Genomic DNA, 15,694 nt, shown 5'->3' on the forward strand with positions numbered 1-15,694 from the left:
CAGATCCAGCATCTCACTGACACGGTGTGTTACTGCCTAAGGGGAGAACCAAGTCCCGCTTCCTCTTCTGGAAAGCCCCCGGCAGTTCTGCTGGGTGTAAAAATCATTGTGAGCGTCTGTGGGACCGTCAGGGCAATGAGCCTGGTAAATGTCAGCTGATGCATAACAGCGCTATTATGGCCTGAAGAGCTGGGTGTCGCAGGAAAGTGGTTTTATAGGAAATCACTGGGAATTATTAACCTGCATAAAGATACTCTCACACATAATTATCTGCGAGATTAGAGCCGGTAGTTTTGCAGGTTTCAGTCTTCACATATCATGGGATAGTTCACGAAGAATACATTTTGTTACACCAGACGATAAAAGTTGCTGTACCACAGCAAGGCTTCATGGCTGCACGGTCGGTGCTTATCAAAGTAAAAGCGAAACATACAAGACTGAAAAAACCCCAACAAACAAAAAAGACCTCCCTGCCTGCAGCGTTACAAGACATAAGGTGATGGCTTGTAGCATCACATATCGCGGGTAGTCCATACAGTGGCTGTGAGTTAAGGCATTTAAAGCAGAAAAAAAAGAAGAAAAAAGAAAGGAAAAAAAAAAAAAAAGAAAAATTAGAATAGCTTAGTGACCACTTTTCTTTCGGGGAGACTGAGAACAAAAAGCAGAGACCTGGTATTTTACTCTTCCAGCGAGCGAGAGCCACGAGTCAGGCACTCATCCCACGCCGGCCTCGGCGGGCCCTGAGGATGCTGGAAACGCCGGCGGAGATCGGGGAGCTGGGAGCAGGGACCAGGGATCGCAGAGCCGGGAGCGGGGAGCCGGTGCCGAGCGCAGGCGGTGCCGCCCCCTCCCGGCCGGGACCGACCCGACCCGGGGCGCGAGGCGGAGCGTCCCGGGCCCGGCTGCGCTCCCTCGGCGGCTGGCCGGCTTCGGAGTGGAAATCCACGTACGCCGCAGCGCGCCGGCTGGGAGGCTGCCCGGCGGCGGCTCTCCGGGAAGACGCGCAGCGCCAAGGGATAAGCAGTCATTGCGGAGGGACGGAGGCAGCCCCGGAGCCCGCACCGGGCGCTGCAGGAGGAGGGGGCAGAGGGGGCCGAGCCGCTGCCGGGCGGCGCGGGGGCAAGGCAGCGGCGGGCGGGTCTCGTCCCCGCCCGCAGGTGCTCCGGGCGGCGGGACCCCCTCGGCGGCGGCCGGCCGGGGCTGCACGGCGCGGCCCGGCCAGCAGGAGGAAGGAAGAGGAAGTGACCGGCGGCGGGGAGCGCCGAGCGCCCGTGCGAGCCCCGGGATGGGATAGCGCGGGGCAGCGCGGCGCACCGAGGCGGCGGCGGCGCGGAGCCCGGCTCCCGCGGCGGGGGGCGGCCGAGCGGCCCCGCTCTGCGCCGCGGGGTGCGGGCGACGTTGCCCGCCCTGGGAGGTAGGCGAGCCCCGGGGCGGCGGGGGGAAGCGGCGGGGGCCGGGGCGGGCTGCGGCGCTGAAGGGGAGCGCGGGGAGAGGCGTTGGGCGGGCGGGCCGAGACGGGGCGGCCGGGCGAGCCCCGCACCTGCCCGCGGCGCAGCCGGTCCCCCACCGGGGGAGGTGCCGGGCGGGGGGCGGCCGGAGGCAGCGGCCGCCGTTGCCGTGAGGAAGAGGAAGCGCAGCCTCGTGCTTGTCAGTGCGGCGGGGCCCCGGCCGGCGGGGGGGGGGAGACCCGGCCCGCCTCGCACAGCGGCTCCTCCCGCCGGCCTGCCCTCCCCTCCCCGCCGGCCAGCGGCCGCTGCTGCCACAGCCGCCGGCTCGGCTCCGCCGGCGCCTCCTCCTCCGCCGGCGCCTCCTTCCCGCTCCGCGCCCCCCCGCCCCCTCCCGCGGCCCGGGCGGCCCTGCGCGCCCCCAGCTGCGCCCGCTGGTCGGAGGCCGCTGGCGAGGGGAGGCGGGCGGGCGGGCGGGAGCCGCGCACCTCCGGGCGCCGGGGGGTGAGTGGTGGCGGGCCCTCGCCTCACCCGGCGGGACCGGGGGCGGGCGGCCGGGGCGGGGGGCGGCGTGCGGGGGGCAGCGGCCGCGGCAGGACCTGCGCCGGGTTAACGCGGGGGGTCAGGACCGCCGCAAGTGTGCGCGCAGCCGCCGCGCGGCGGGGGAACCGCAACTTCCAAGCAAGTGCATCCCCGCGGGCCGCCGGTACCCGGCCGCCGCACCCCGGGCACGGCTGCCCCGCGGCCCCTCGGGGGGCTGGGCGGGCCGGGGTACGCGGGGCGCGGTCGCTCGGCCGCCGCTCGCAGCGGTGATGGGACCGCTGGTCAGTTTCTAGGGAGCGGCTGTTCCGCAAGGCGGGTGGCGGCGGTGCGAAGCCGCGCTGCGCAGCCTTGCAGAGCCAGTGCGTAGCGGGTCCGGAAAGTTACGGGTTTAGAAGTTGCTTGGCTCGAAGCCTTCGCGAAGTTTATTTTGAATATCTTTTCCTTGCAGAACTAACACAACTGTCCAGCTCTCCCCCGAGAATGGTATAAAGTAAATATAGGAGTTCCTGAAAAATAACAGTGAGTACATTTCGAATCAGCAACGTTTTGTAATGAATTTTATAAGAATATCTCTTAACCTGCCAAGGCTCAAAATGTGCAACAAACGCGTTGCGAGTGCCAATGATAATAATGATGCAGGAAATGTACCGTGTGTTAATTGCTTTAGTGTAAACATGGTTGCCTGTGAGCTGTGTTTCACCATACAGCGGTTACGGTGCGGTTTCAGCAAGGGATGCTTCCAAGTGTGTTATTCATAAGGAGATGGGTTTGCTTTTGCTTTTGTCCCTCAGCTGCCTGACTGCCCCAGGTTAAAATACTTACCTTTTGGGAAGAGGGGGAAACTAAGTAAGGACTGTGCAGAGTCCTGTACCTGTGACCAAGGGCATCCTTTCCTCATCTTCCCCTTAGCTCTTTCTCCTCCTTTCCCCCAGATGTGTGCACACACACACATGCCGTCTCATCCTCAGTTATATAATCTTTTAGGCATTTATGGATCATTCATTGTTCTCTTTAGTCCCGTTCTTCCCCTGTCGTTCCTGCTTGATTGACTTACATAGAATATTACACAGTAAAGAAACATATAAATACATTTTCATCAAGTTGTGCCAGTTTGAGCTGCAAGCTTGCTTTCCTTCTTTGAAGATTTTCTTTTCCTGATTTCTGCCCTGTCCCCCCCTACTCCCCCCCCCCCCCCCGCCCCCTTTTTTTTTGAGCTGTGTAAGTATGTGGTAAGGATCCAATCTGATGACCAGTAACTAGATAAGGAGGAGGAAGGACAGTGGTGACAGTTTACTGGTAAAATCCCTCTTGTGTGTTAATGGATGTTTTCCTAACAGTGCACGTGCCATAAAGCTGTTAAAAGTACTGCAGCAACTCTCAAAAACTCACTGGTCAGAGAAAATGAAGATTAGTATGGCTAAAACATCAACATGACATGAAAGGGAAATTATTGAAAGATGCTGTCAGTGCAGTCTGTGGATCTGAGTGCATGATTTGACCAGTCTAGAGGTGTACCTGATTCCCAGTTTGTTCACTCAGGGAGAGTGCGGGGGTAGTTGACTTTCTTTTGTCTCTTTTTGTCATCTGTTTGAAATTCACTGTGCAGTGTAACACACTTGTCTTCCCTGTAGCTTGAAACTCTGCTATGTGTGTCATTGAGAATTTTTTTAAATGAAGAATGGGGAAGGGGGGGGGGGGGAAGAGGACTGATTTCTACACTTAACATTTTGATATTTTTCCTTATATTTTCCATATGCCAGGAAAAACTTAATAGTTGTACAATTCAGATGGATTTTGATGAAGGGATAGGAAAAATTCCTACCTATTTATTCTGTAAGTTGTCTTATGTGGTCACTGAAGGTACCTGCAGTTCAGTATTCGTTATTATATAACCTGACTATGTGTGTTCTTAAAAGCAAGCACTTCTGTTTCCTCACTGTTTGGGTGCAATGTATTGTATTCACGGTCCTAAGAAGTGATTTTTTTTTTTTTTTTATGCCCCTTCAGGCTAGTATTCAGAAAAAAAACTTAGGCTGCATAAAGGTGTAACTGTTGCTGAAACACAGCTGTGTGCATGGCACTTCCTGACAGCGATGCTGTCCTGCAGCGAATTGCGGATCGAGAGTAATGTGGTGCTCCACCCTTCCTTCCGCTCTTTGTTTTTGCTACCTAGTAGAAGTCTCTTTTTGATTTTAAGGTTTGGGCTCCTAGATGCACTTTCTCACAGTGTTTAGCCTACAAAGTGGTACTGGGACTATGATCTTGTGTATTCCATGTTGATACATAGGGAGCAGAGGTCTCATGTTTGCACATAAGGCGTGTGGCTTTCTTCTTGTGATACTCTGGGTGGGTTCAGTATGTGATGGAGTGAGAAACTGATGTCTATAGATTTATCTGTAACTAGGAAAAGGTTTCCATAGATCTCTGCCAGTGCACCTGCACACTAATGTGCAGTGTCCTCCTGGTCTAATGACAGCAGCCTTTTTTGATATGTTGCCAACCACAACATTCCCAATTCTGTGATTCTCAGATAGGAATTTGCTTGGGGCTTAGGTGTGGCCATCAAGTACAATTGTTTTCAGTTGTGACTCTGCTATCCCTTGATTTTCAGTTTCCTTGAAGTAAATGATCTCTCCAGTTTAGAAGCTGTCTTCGTCGTGCTGTGGTGTGAATGTGCAGTATGTTGTATTAAAAAAAAAAAAAAAGTTTGTAGAAGGTGATGGGATTTTGGCAGCCCTGGGGGCTAGAAAACATCATACACCTTGGGAGCAAGGAAAAGTGCTCTTGCCTTTTCTGCTTTATTTCTCTGCACAGTTATACCTGGGTCTCATAGACTTTCTCCTCTGCTGTATCCTTGCACTGTCCTGGAGCCAGAACTTTGAGGGAGAATAAGTTGGTTGAGTTTGTCTCCCCTGTTCAGTCATTGTCCTGTTAAAAAGGAGATTTCAGAAAAGGGGGTTTATGGTTATGAAGTCTTTGTGGTTTGAACACTTGGAACTAGAAATGGCTTTGTAACAGCCATCAAACCACCATTCAGTAAGGCCTGTGCTGTATCTTTAAAAGATTTCCCTGCTCTGAATGAGTTTTTTTGAAAAAGGTTCTTGTATTCGTGGCAAGAGGAATGTGCCAAGTACACGTTGTTAAACTTGTGTCAATTTAACAGAGCAACTGTTTAAAGGATTTTAGATAATTTTCCTTCTACTGGAGTCAGTTACCTTTTTTTTTTTTCTTTTCTGTTTTTCCCTTTCTCCAAATATAACACTGGAAAAGGGGAGAAAGAGAAACTAAAAGCAATTGGCAGAAGCCAGTGTGTTGGCAGGCATTTGATAGTACGGATCATAAGAGGTGATAATATGTACGTGACACTTAACATAAAATAAACTGCATACATATGGCATTGCAGAGATGAATGGAAGAATAATCAGAAAATTGTGAAGCTGTCCTTCAGTCAGTATTTTTACATCAAGTTATTTGCAAGGATTTGGTTTTGTGGTGTGATCTTTCATTATTGCAAGTGAGAGATTGAAGGATAATGTCACAACTTCTCTGCTAGTTTTCCTCAGTTTTCTGATCACTGTTAACATTGAAGAGGAGTATTAATGAGAAGTCTATGCCACAGGGGATAGCTAAGATGTTTCTTCTTTTCTCCATTAGAGACCTGACAGAGGTAAACTTCTTTGTTATGGGCAGATACTGAGTAGCTGGTGCCACATGTGTGGTACCCATTGGTAAGCTACTAGTTTCTCAAGCTGCCGAGTGGATTGGTGTGTAAAGTGTGTCCTTGCACTTAAGAGCAAGGTGAACAGTGATTCACCTGGTGCTTGTTGGCAAACACTTGAAAATTCATTGATACATTTCTCCTAGTGGCAGGTTTCCATTGTAAGTACTTGATTTGACTGCAGTAAGCTTGTTTTTGATGGCTGCTAGGAGGGAGAAGTTAGTTGTGAGAGCGTGGAAGTAATGCACAAGCCATTTTTCCATTCAGCTCTAACTTGCACTGTGAAGACTTAAAGCCACTGCTGGTAGGGGTCCCCTTAGAGAAGTGTTTTAGTTTATGTATAAATGAACGCACTTTGGTACATTTCTAGTGAGCAGCCTTTGGAGTTCTTTAGAAATATGAATATACTACCTGGAGATGTTATGCAGATGCTATAAGAGACCTATTCTTGCTGCTTCTGAGGACGTAAGTCTGCTTACTGATGCTTCTGCTGTGTTCCATTTACGGTCAGATCCCACTGCAGAATTCACAGGAGCTAGCACTAGTGCAAAGGAGGGAGCGGGAACTACCGGTCAGTGCTGAGGGAGAAGATTTCCCCTTTCAGATGGACTTCAGTTGATTTAAAGTGTTTGTGAAACATCATCTTCAGGAAAGAGGCTGGGGTTGGAGGGGGGCGGGGTGGGATAAGAAAACAAATTGTTCCCAAACAGATCTGTTAGAAAATGATAGCTGTGTCCTAGCTTTGTGTGTTTTCTCGGCTTTTGCTTCTGCTTTCCTTCTGGTTTTTATTTCTCAAAATTAAACTCTCCTCATAATTTCTTCTTGTGTGTTTGCCACCTATACATTGGTACCTTATTCTTTGGTCTTTGGTGTATTTACTTTATCCCAGCTCTCATGGTTTCACTGACTTTGTCCAGTCCTTAAATTCTTTCCCAGGCATCCCTTAGATTATTACTCAAATAATTTTATTTATGATTTGCAAGAGAAGCTGTGGACTGAAATGGGGATCACCTATGCTCTTTCAAAGTCTCTAGCTCAAAGTGTTGGACAGTCCAAATTTATGGGGGGCATATGAAGTGTAAAACTGTGTCTGAAATATTGCATCATCAGCGACTCAGTAATTTTTTTTATCAGCTGCATGAATACATGTACGATAATCCAGCCTTTTGTTGAGCTTGCTTCAGCTGAAAGGGAGGCTGGGTCACTGCTGCTGAGATCTTCAGGTTCTGGAGGTGTGATGGCTTTAAACTCCCATTCTTTAATACAGCAGAGCATGCTTGCTTGAAGATGATCCAATTTCCCAGAGCTTTTTAAAAATCAGTGTGTGTGTGTGTGTGTGAACACAGACAAAATGCTCCACGTGGACCTCTTTTCCCTTAACGTCTGAGGCTGACAACCTGCAGGTTAAATGCATCCAACACTTTGAAGCTGGACAAAAGGAAGGATATGCAGGGCATGACAACGGGCTCAAATAATGCTCTCAGGGTGCCAATCTTCCTCCTTCAGCTGAAATTCTGTGCACGGTTCCTGGGGCTAGATGGCTGGTGCTATCAGAGGTGTTTTTCTTTTAGCTTGTTGTCAGCTTGATAGTAAGAATTGAAAGAGGCAGGGCTCCTAATTTACCCTGTTAGAAACTTCTGCAAAATTAAGCATGTAGTTGTTTCCTGTGATTGTGCACATGCTGCGAGTAAGAAGTATACTTAGTGTATTTGTTTGCTGACTTGAAGCCCCTCTCAGTTTCTTCTGATGCTGACTTGATCTTTTATGTAATCATTGGAGACACATAAATGTTGTGAAAATAGGTGAATGATTTTAATTTTTTTTTTAAAATGATAGTTAAAATAATTTTTGCTATGTTTTGATGGAGTTTGGCAAAACCAGTATTTCAGTAAACTTCTAAAAAATGTGATTGCTTTAGCACTTTATTCCATGGATACAGAACTGTCTTAGCTAACTACTCCTGTATTCTTAACACATGCATGAATTCTGGTGTTTGAATTTGTAACAGAAATGAAAATACCATTTGCCTGTTTTCTCTCTTTTCAGCCAATGTACATGTATCGTCTAGTTCAGCAGAAGTGTAAGGGGCGTGTGGGTCTTGGTGAAGATACCTCACGTGAGCTGTTCAGGTTTCTGTCTGGCTAGACTGGCAATCTGCTGTATGCTTCGTTGAATCTTGCTGAGTGACCACGGTGGGAGTGACTTTAAATTGCTGCTTCATATTTTAAAAAAGGTGGTAGTCTATTGAGGTAGGGTGATGAGCAATTTATAAGTGTTCACATAATACCCTCTGGCCAGACAGTAAAGTTGACTTGCACATTTCTTCTCTAATAATAAGAACAAATGTCTATGACACAGGTTGGTATAATAGGGTTTTTACTCTTGGTGCCAATGCATGTATTTGTTACGTTCCAATACAGTCTTTTCCATTGCTTTGCTTTCTGGAATACAATTGCACGTTAGTTTTCATAGCAACGGTCGTGGCTTCAGCTGGAAATTGAAACCTGATAAGTGCTGGCTCGGGGCATGGACTTGTAGACAAACTTTTTTAATAACACTGAGCCAAATCAACTGAAAAAAAAAAAAGTCCCCAAACGTCAGTTTTGGTCCTTGCATTCTGGAAAGGATATCTGGTATACCCTTTGGTCACTAGGCTTTTAAAATGCTGGCATATTGGTGATTGTCTTTTTCTTTCTTTCTTTTTTTTTTTTTTTTCCTCTCCCAAGTTCTCTTTTTTCTCCCTCCCTTCAAGCACCAGGGCACTCATCTGTTGAAACTCTACCCCCTGTGGTTCAAGTACATTCCTCCTATCAACCTTTTCACCCCACCTCCCACTGTCCCTCTTCACACATACTCTGACATCTCTTCTGCTCACCAAACTCACAAAATTTGGGTCTTGAAATGAGGTCTAATTCTGAGCTATACTTTATGTGGGTCTGTAATCTCTCCTCCTATAGATATGAATACAAATTTGTTCTTGTGCTTAATCTTCTTTTCCTTTTTTTTTCCAAAAAAAAAAAAAGCAGAAAATTTGAAAAAATGAAAACTTCCATTGAAGACCAAAAGGCATTTGGTGTGGTGGTCGTTAACTACTTGGGAGAAGATTGTAAAGGTGGGGGGAAAAGGTCCAACCAACCAGAAAGCCTACAAAGCTAAAAGAAAATGTAAGGTGTTTTCCACTTTGGACCACTTAGTGCAATTTTAACCGTATCTATGGCAAGTAATTAAAGATGTGACAGCTAGTGCCAGTTCCAGAAAAGGAAGAAAAGGGCATGAAAAGTGGCCCACATCTTGAACAAAAATACTAGGTTGGTTTTTAAAAGTTGTAACTAATGTTAGAAGTAGGTCAGTTTATGTGGTCTTTTTTGAAAAGATTAATTTTCATATTATGCAGCCAAAAGTGAAATTTTTACAGAAGTGCAATAGTGGAAGGCAGTGTATAAAATCTGGAAAGATGATTTTTTTCTTCTGCCCTATGCTGCTCTGAGCCTTTTTCTGTCCTGGCTTTCTTCTCTGACACATTTGAACTTCACTTACTGAACTTTCTGCATCTGTTCTTCTCTCTGTATAAAATACTAGTGATTTCAGTCTATATTTCTTGGGTTAGCCTTAAGGGTGTGAATGTACAGCGCCTTTCACAAACTTTTCTAATATGCAGTGACCTGGGCTTTTTATTTCTTGACCTGCCAAAAATAACCTGTTTTTTCCTTCAGCTACCTTAGGAAGCTAGCTTGTTGGAAGTCTGTGTGCGTTTGTGTAACAGCAAGAGTCGGTAGCATTGTGCTGTGTTGGGATGGTTTTCTGGAAGGCAGAGGTTTCAAAGACTTCATCCCCTCCAGCTGCGAATGAGTCAGAAAACACATTATGAGAAAGGAGAGATGTGTGCAGAGGAAGAAGGGAAGAAATTAATCTACATAATTTTAAATCCAAGTTGGAATTCAAATTCTATTTTAAAACAAACATAAATAAAATTGTCTTGGGCTATTTGCACTGGAATTTTAAATTGCTTTCCTGGTTTATAAGCCAGAGGGATCAAAACATCCACAATTCAGTGGATGTGTGAATTCAAAATAAAACAGGAGGTTTTGTGATTTTTTTTTTTTAAATATTCCAAATTGCTTAAATTTTGTAAAATTATTCACCTTTAGAAACAGTGAGGCTTTTGGCTTTGAATTAATTTTGTAGAATTAATATATGAAGGTTGAAAAAGCAACTGTGCTGGCCTATGGGCTACTTTTCTGCAGTTAGAGGGATGATGGTATAAGGGAAAAAGCAGTCAGGCTTCCCTCCCCTAAATCGGTAAATAGAGAACCACCAAACTAGACTAGAAAATCAAACTTAAGTCAACCCGCAGATCCTTTGTTTCCAACTAATTGTTCTGGCTGTGTTCACTGGTCCCCATAAGCTTGACTAAGGGGATAAGCCTTGCTTTCCTGTCTTGAGGCTTTTCTCTCTTGATCTATTGAAATTCAGAGTGGAGGGCCCCCTTTAGAGAATGTCCTGTTGGTAGCTGTCTCCTCTGTGACAAAGAGGCTCCAGCTGTGGATATGGATTGAGGAGAAAGGTAGCTTCTCAGGCAGGCAATTTGGAATCATTTAGGAAACCAGCAGTTTTAATTTAATTTGGCAATGGTAAGCCTGAGTCAGTGCAGCTTCCTGACTGCTGGTGTCCAGTACTTGAATTCAGACAGTACCTGGGCAGGCCCAGTGTGTGCTGCTGCAGGTTCCGTTTCCGAGATAAGCAATTGTAATGGGCTGACATTGTGCAGCTCTGTAGTTCAACGTGATGGAAGAGATGCTCTAAGTCACTGGTTGGACACTGGAAGGATGTAGTTTCAATTGTTGCATCAGGTAAGGACTGGGGTCCCAAGCGGGTGCATCCTCAGGACAGCTGCTCTCCGACGCTTCGGTGCCAGCAGGGTTCCCGCAGGATGGGGAGCATTCAGGTCTGCCACATAGGGTGAATCTTGGTAGGAAGCAGTAGGCATAACTGCAGTTAGAAAGGCTCATAAAACATTTTCTGCATCTTCTAGCTCCTTATCCCAGTCTGATTCCAGCAGCCTCATGTGTGTGGAGATACCTAGGCATTAGTTATGCAGGTATAATTACAGCTTTGCATGTAATTAACTGCATTATCAGTATTAGCCAAAGGGAGAGAGAGTTATGGACTACCGTACTTCAAACATATGTGTGTTGTCGCTTCACGTGCATACGGAATGAGACAAGAGGCACTAAAAGAGAAGCTTTGGGAGAAAAGTGTCTTTTAACAAAATGAATCTGAATCTATTGTTTTGACAAAAGCAGTACTGCTGAAGTAGAGTAATTGGTTGTAATACTGGCGGCTTGTGAGAGCTGCAGCAAGATCTCTTAATCCACGGTATTTACCGAAAGGGACAGGTAAGCCTGATATGGTCAGCATGGATACTTGATCTTTATCCAGTCTGTGGAGAAGTTACAAGCGGGAGCAAGGCATGGGTGCGTTCTGTATTGGTAACCTGAAGCAGTTAGGGAACTTGGAGGCTGTTTTGAGCATCTTCTCAATCTTAATTTAAAAATAGCTTGCAAATATATCCTTTTATGTCTGCATTCTGCCTGCTATCTGCCCTTCTATTTTCTGAATAAAAGCTGGGGAGCTGCCTTCCCTAAGGACAGCATGGACTATGCATCAGCGGTGGGAACTCGTGTTCTCTCCTACTGTATTTCAGATTGTAATATGAAGTTACTGCTGTAGCTGCAGCGCCTTGGTGAGCTGATTTAGCCTAACTGGGCAGAGAAGATCTACAATCAATTTTTTTCAAATAGAGACAAAATTGAACTTCTCCATGTACCAAGTAATGGTGGAGAAGCTCCCACTGAACACCGGGAGGAGCTCAGGGCAGCTCCTTTAGGGCCTGACTGTCCAGTATTTTTACTGAATCCATCTACATACTGGCTGTAGGCAGAAATTCTGGAATTCTTTTAGTATACGCTGAAGGAAAAAAAAAAAAGTATTTCATAGTTGGATTCAGTTTGAGATATCTGCTGTTGTTTGTTTTAATTTCTCAATTGGATGCTGGCACAAAGCCTCATGAGCATGGAAGTCAAAGAAAACATGGGTTTTTTTAAAAAAGTCTTTCATCAGTGAAAGTGAATTGATTATTCCAGTGATTCTATAGGCAACAGTTCTGTCTTTTGGGCAGTAGTTGCTGTGTGTTACTAAAGGTTGTCCATAGATGAAAATCATGAAGTGGCAATATGATTTAGTTGAAGAATAATAATCCTTGGCATTCTCCAGAATTTTATATTTTGTATTCATGCTGATTTGATGTCTAGATATCTACACTTAAAACTGAAAAAATCTTGAGGTTTTGTGAGTTTGGGTGTTTTTTTCTTTGGGGGGGTGGGGTGGGGGTTGTGGTATTTTTTTCCCAAAGAAGAACTTAATCTGTAACTTTTGCCTGGCTTAATGGAAAGAGCTGTGCAGGTGGTTATCTTGGTATCGTACGAGAAAAGCTGGTAATAATTTGCCATACTATTTCCAGTAAAAATGTTAACCAGGTAGACTTGAACTGCTAGCATAACTCAGTTCCTCCTGATAACATAACACGTTAAGTCCAGTAGTGTCAAGCCACTAGAGAGTTTGGCCTTTAAAAGAGGAAGAAAGAGAATTATCTCAGATCCACAGTGCTGTAAATGTTGACTATTTACTTGTGACCAGTGTGTAACCTCTGTGCAGAGAGTCAGTCCATGGGTTTGCAGTTCAGCACTTAACAGTGTTTAATGAAAAAATGAGTTCAAAGAAAGGAAGGTGCCTTCCTTGCATTGTATGAGAAACTGTTGCAGACTGTTAAAATATTCAAGGGTACTTTTTCCTTTCGAAGGTCTAACATTGGTCTTCAACTACTTCTGGTCCCACTGAGGAATTCAGAAAATCAGTGAAAGCTGAGTGTGATATATGTGATAATTGCAAAGGCTTTTGCTGTTTGCAGAACAATTTGGATACCATGAGAGAGAAAGTTTTTCGCTGCTTTCTCACAGGTGTGCCACTAAAGCAGGATAATTGTATTTAGGAAGAGAAGGATGTTCTCTATTTTGTCTTAGCAGAGCAACTGTGTCTCAGGAGCAGCAGTTTCCCCGTTGTTACCCTTGTACACACTGAGATTGGGTTGCTGAAACATTTGAATAAAATAATGTGTTTTTCTGCAGTAATTCGTTTAAACTGTTTCTGACAAAAAATGGCATCTTTCTGCAGTTGCCAATGGCTTGCCTTGTACAGTTGTCAAAAGAAGAGCTAGACTGTATTGGGAAGAACCAGCAGAAAATTGTAGCATTTGGCCTCACCATTGGCTTTTGTAGAAACAGGGCAGAATTACTGGAGTGTTATTTATGTCTGTGGGTATATGAGATCCACAATGCAATGTCTTTTCCTTCTTTTCTGCAGAGCATTTTTATGTAGGTAGGAGGAGCAGGTGCTCGTTGCTGGTGAAAGCCATTGTATGCTACCTGGCCCTTTGGAAGGGAAAATTTGTGTGTGTTTTATTAAAAAACTGCCAATGCCGGTGGCATTTTTTTTTTTAATTTTTATTTTTTATTTTATACTCCTTTTAAAAACCATGTCTTGGACTTCCTTATCTCCTTTAACAAAAAAAGAGATTGTTCAGTTTCAGGCTCTTTGTCAGAGCTGTACTGCCAGGAGCCTTCCTGGCCTCTGGCACTATCAACAGAAAATGCTGCTCTTGAAAGAATGGAGTATAGTTTAGGAAGGGTGGAAGGGGGGTGTACCAAGACTGGTAGCAAAAGGCAGGACTTGACATTGCAAAGAAATGGCTGAAAAAAACGTTCATGTTCCTTGAAACTTTTGACAGTGGTAGAATAAGGTTAAATGAAGGAGGAGGAAAGAGAAATAAAGCAAGCAGAAGGGGAAAGCCTTAGCAGACCCAGAAAGGGGAGGGGAGGGTATTGTCAAGTTTATTTAGGCATCGCCTTTTTTGCAAGAGAAGCCTGTAACAGGGAATGGGTGATCCCTAGTGTTTCAGTTTAGTAATTTAAATCTTATGTGATACATAATTACATATTTCGGGGTTTTCCCCCTGACTCAGCCCCACAAGCTTAGTCTGTCAGGGGTATGGAAATGGAGTTTCAATATTGCTGGGCCATTGTGTAACCTACAACTGGCTCTGAAGAATGGAAGAGTGATACATAATGGCACATTAATCAGGTAAATATTCCTCAGTAGTACCTCACTCCTCCACAGCTTTAATACGTGCTTATTTTTAATATAATACATTGTCTAACTGGGTGCAAAATCTCTAGCTGGTGGCAGGGCAAGACTGTAGCATGTAAATAAACAACCTTTGCATCCCCTGGCATGAATGAGGAAGCCCTGTGTTTTGTTTTGTTTGTTTGGTGGTTTGATTTTTTTTTCCTACCTGTCCTTTCTGTCTGCTGTCACAGAGACTGAGTCCTCAGCAGACAGCTTTCTGGGTTGTCTACCATAAGGCTGCAGTGGAAGTATGGAAGGTCTTGAGCTAGGAGCTCTCGGGCTTTTAAGGCCAATCCTAGATTACTCTGGGTCTTTTAAGGTGTGCATGTGTGTGAGGACTGGAAGGTTTCTTATTCCCATTAAATTACAATTAAATATGCGCTTAAGTTTTGGGTTTTGTTGAATCCTGTTGATTCTGCACAAACCAAAACAGATATGGGTCATGCTCTTTTTCTGCTTTACAGGCATGAATAATCATGTAGAAATAAATGCATGGGTCAGATCAGCTGAGTGGGAAGCACCGGTCTTATTCAGCTATGCTTCTGACAATGGTGACTTTCTAAACGGCTTAGAAAGTCTTCCTATGAGGATTTCTGCTATTTGGGAGATGAGATTGTAATTTTCATTCAGGAAGCATTCTTTTAATCAAAATATTTGGCTTTCATATCCATGTACACATGTGCATGTGTGCAAACACATAGTGTAACTGCACCATAGGGCAGTAGGTTCTTTGCTTACTTTTTTAATGCCTGTGAATGTTAAGAAATTAGCCATTAAACTGTAGATGGAAACTGAGTACCTGCAAAATTAATAGGAACTGTGGTTGGAAAAAGAACATGGGCATATGGCTGTGTTCTTTGTCAGAAGAGTCTGAAGTGAGCTGGATTAATGGTTTTCATCTCATTTAACTGACCTTTGACTCTGAGAATTTTGTACAGCTAATGAATTAAGCCACTAGTGGATTATTTGCTATTTATTTCAGAAATCCACTATGCTACAAAGGTGGTAATGTCTGTCTCGTAGTAAGGATGAGCATTATGCTGCAGCAGTTGGGTGTCTCACGTGTGTAGTGAGGCACAGAGCCAAAGCCAGACTGCTTCTCAGTGCCAGAGCTGGCTTGCAGTTGTTGGAGCACGATTGCTTGGATTGTATCGTTGTTCTTCGAAAACATTGGGTGTTGGGTTTTGTTTCCTAAGTATCTGTTGGAGGGTCCCCTTTTAAGGCCTGAACATCATTTGTAATTAAGGGATCATAGTGTATTTTCTTGAAAGCTGAAAATGGATGAAATTGAACGGTCCTTCCTGCTGTTCTGACTTCTGTGTTAGAAAAGGATGCTAGGTATCAGGTTAATAGACAACTCACCTGAAAATTTTCTCTAAGTGTTGTTGTGAGGCCTGTGGAAATGACTGGATTTCCAGAGTGTTAAAAGAGAATAAAGTTTTATTGCTGTAAAGCTACTGGTGAAGGGAGTAGTTACACTAAAGCAAGATGAAGTTTAAATTTAAACCAGCCTGCCTGTGCTGGTTCGTGTAGATAGATCCATGTAGATAAACTTCTGCTGAAATAAGCACCTTCTTTGAAGGTCCTGTAAAGGCAGTGAGTTACCGTTTCAATTAGTTTAGAGGCTTTTGGATTAATTTAGATCCTTTCTTTACGCTTGCTCCTGAAGAGGAGCCACACTGACTTTAGCATGTGGCATTTTGATTTAACTACAAAATTTACCATGGAGGCAGGCAAAGAAATAAAT

General features: G+C 44.9%; 1 protein-coding gene across 3 annotated transcripts in view; it reads left to right on the plus strand.

Annotated features, from left to right (window-relative positions):
* The first annotated feature begins 877 nt into the window (after positions 1-877).
* Positions 878-15,694, plus strand: part of ELMO1 (engulfment and cell motility 1) — a 311,529-nt gene continuing 296,712 nt past the window's right edge. Inside the window, exons 1-2 of one of the 3 annotated variants that reach the window (XM_055803695.1) lie at positions 878-1,414; positions 2,437-2,507. The gene's annotated coding sequence lies outside the window, so the exon portion shown is untranslated. Of the gene's footprint in view, positions 1,415-1,686; positions 1,950-2,436; positions 2,508-15,694 lie in introns of those variants that run through there. The other 2 variants (XM_055803697.1, XM_055803694.1) reach the window with 2 other exon arrangements.

The sequence above is a fragment of the Falco peregrinus genome, chromosome 5 (genome assembly GCF_023634155.1).
Source record: "Falco peregrinus isolate bFalPer1 chromosome 5, bFalPer1.pri, whole genome shotgun sequence".
NCBI lineage: Eukaryota > Metazoa > Chordata > Aves > Falconiformes > Falconidae > Falco > Falco peregrinus.